Source organism: Aristolochia californica, unplaced genomic scaffold, assembly GCF_029961685.1.
Source record: "Aristolochia californica isolate CCGP_79_NKW_82.1479 unplaced genomic scaffold, dmAriCali1.0.hap1 SCAF_450, whole genome shotgun sequence".
Taxonomy (NCBI): domain Eukaryota; kingdom Viridiplantae; phylum Streptophyta; class Magnoliopsida; order Piperales; family Aristolochiaceae; genus Aristolochia; species Aristolochia californica.
The window spans coordinates 18,470-21,333 of NW_027182160.1; the positions used below are offsets into that span (position 1 = coordinate 18,470).

The 2,864-nt window shown below is 34.6% G+C and overlaps 1 non-coding gene across 1 annotated transcript; it reads left to right on the forward strand.

The window, feature by feature from the left end:
• The first annotated feature begins 307 nt into the window (after window positions 1–307).
• On the forward strand, window positions 308–379 carry TRNAC-GCA (transfer RNA cysteine (anticodon GCA)). Its single transcript has one exon. It is a non-coding gene; the product is annotated as a tRNA-Cys (tRNA).
• Window positions 380–2,864: the final 2,485 nt, after the last annotated feature.

Here is a 2,864-nt window from a genome sequence, read left to right on the forward strand (position 1 = left end):
AAGGAAAGAAAACGTTAGATCAAAATCCAAGAACTGTTCATGAATTCACAGGAAATAATTAATGGCTCCAATTTACTCTGAATTTTGGACTCTGTGCCTAGAAATATCTTTTTTCTGTTTCAATATAAAAAAAAAATATTATGTTTTGAAACACTATACAATCAAGAGAACCCTGGACCAGGGATCCCTTTTGGAAAGGGATAAAGAAACCCGTTTTAAAAATCCAACTCAAACAAAAAAAGGTTGAGTAACCCCCCCCCCCAAAAAAAAAAAAAAAAGAAGAGTTAGGTCTATTTTGGATCATTTTGGCGGCATGGCCGAGTGGTAAGGCGCGGGACTGCAAATCCCTTTCTCCCCAGTTCAAATCCGGGTGTCGCCTGATCAACAAAAGAAAAGCTTCGGAATACCTTATCCTTCTATGCTATAGAACTCACATATGCTAATAGAACTCACAAAATTCTTGCCTGACAGAAGCATGACTAGGGTTGTAGATACTGTATTTTAAGAATACAGAGGTTCTATAAAAAAAAAAGACTTGAATTTTTATCATTTGGTTATGGTTAAAATCGGGTATCAATATGAAAAAAAACCGATTTATGACTGATTACTGGTTGGTTCGGGCTATTTCTTTGTATTTGATTTATCAATCGAATCGATAGTAAAACTGAAATTGTGAGATTCAGAACTACGAAAGTCAGATACCTAAAATCGGGGTAGCCGAAGGAAAGGGGGTTCGGTTCCTAAATGTAAATCCAATCCTTGCTTCTATTCTAGGATCTGAGGGAGATTATAGGAAGCACTATCAATACTTCCTAATTACCCTACCTTACTAGGGTGGTGCCCACTGACTGAGTCTTGAATTAAATTGGGTAGGTTGGTGGGGAATCAAATTGGGAGTTGCGGAAAGGGCTAAGGATAGTTTGTATTTTGTATCCAGACTCACGAGAATCCCTGAGTACTTACTCAGGTATCCAATCAATATTGGATTGGATGGGTAATCAACTCTTAACTATAACTATTATAGTTATAGAATAACTAACTATTCTATATCTATATTATAGAATATAGAATCTAATTTTCTAATAAAAGTTGAAAAATACTTCTCCGTTTTTTGTAACACCCTGCCAAGAACGTAATGGGGTGTCCCCCGATTGTTTCACAGAAAGAAACAGAGACAGTAAGACTTGGGGGGTAGATAGAGGTATGTGATAGATAGTTAAGATAGTTATCTTTTACATCTTTATGGTATATATATATATTCTATTTATATTCCATTTTTTTTTCTTATGCTTATGAAAGCTAACAAAACAAACAATGGGTCTTACTATTCCTACATCTTTCATTAGTAACATTCCTTTAAGATCTCCAAGGGTAGTTGTATATCTTGCTTTTGCTTACTGCTTTCCGATTCGACCGGAGATCCTTGTAATTAGAGTATAGGAACTCTTGTATTCATTGGATTGGTTCATCAATAGCGTTAGAGCAAAATGCCATTTTGACTCTGCACCATTGATTCCACTATTATTAGTGATTAATAATGGAATAATTCCTTCATATTCATAGAGATCGGGGAGATAATTTACATGGATATAGTAAGTCTCGCTTGGGCTGCTTTAATGGTGGTCTTTACGTTTTCCCTTTCACTCGTAGTATGGGGAAGAAGTGGACTCTAGGGGTACTACTAATTAAGTTGAGTAATCAAATTGGATCAATGGTGCTTATGTTTAATGGACCGTTCCGCGAAGCGTTTTAAGATAATCCATTTCAAAAATTCTAGGGTAATCCAGTAATATATGAACAATGATCTTTCGATCAATATTTGAATGATTTGATTCTGATGTTGTTCGTATTTCGAAACTCAAAGGAATGCGCATGATAGGAAATTTTTCCAGCCGAACTCTTCCTATTCCTAAATATAATATTCGATTTCGATGAACCCGCTCTTACCATAATATGGATATTACAATGAGGAGCAACCAACCCCTATTTTTTTATTTGTTTTTCCCTCTTGACTGTTCAAAGAGGAAGTACTGCTACTATTACGTGGATACGTACTTTCTACTGGAGATGCCATAGACGTAGTGGTTGTTCAAAGGGGTACTACGCATAATAAGATCTTGCGTCGGGTGATCCGTGCTCACTTAAGTTTTATACTTCTAGGAATCCTATTTATGCTTTATTGACTCACCTCATGTCATGGCTCAAGCATGAAAAATGGGTGGTGTTTACTACTTATACTTATTTTTCAAATCCGAAGAAGTGACTATAGAACTCCGTGGGGTATCTGTTAACGGCCCAATCAATTACTTCATTTATATGGATAGATATTGTATCTAGTCTATATCAAACCCATCCATTTTTTGAATTTATACAATACAACTTTATACATGCAATACAATATTTTTACAATATAATAATAGATAGTGTGGTAGAAAGAACTATATGAACCTTTCTACTACACCATCTATTATACTGTTGATTCCAGTTCTCTAATTTCATTTAAGACTTGGAATTGGAATCCCTTTTATTTCGTCAATCATTGATAAGAGCTAATAAGTCAAGTTTAATTCTAATCATTTTGACTGACTGTTTTTACGTAGATGATAAGTAAAAAAGCAGTAGGAACTAAAATGAACAGCGCAGTCGCAATAAATGCGAGAATATTGACTTCCATAATCTCATCGTTTTTTTTTGCTTCGCAATAACTCGGGATCTAATCCCATAGAAAAAAAAAAATAAAAATAAAAAGATTTCTCCTGTAAATTCAATGGGTGCATCCTGATGGTTGATACTGAATCGGATCAATATTCAATATTATATTATGAATATGAATAACAATATCTGATCTATTAAATCGATTCATC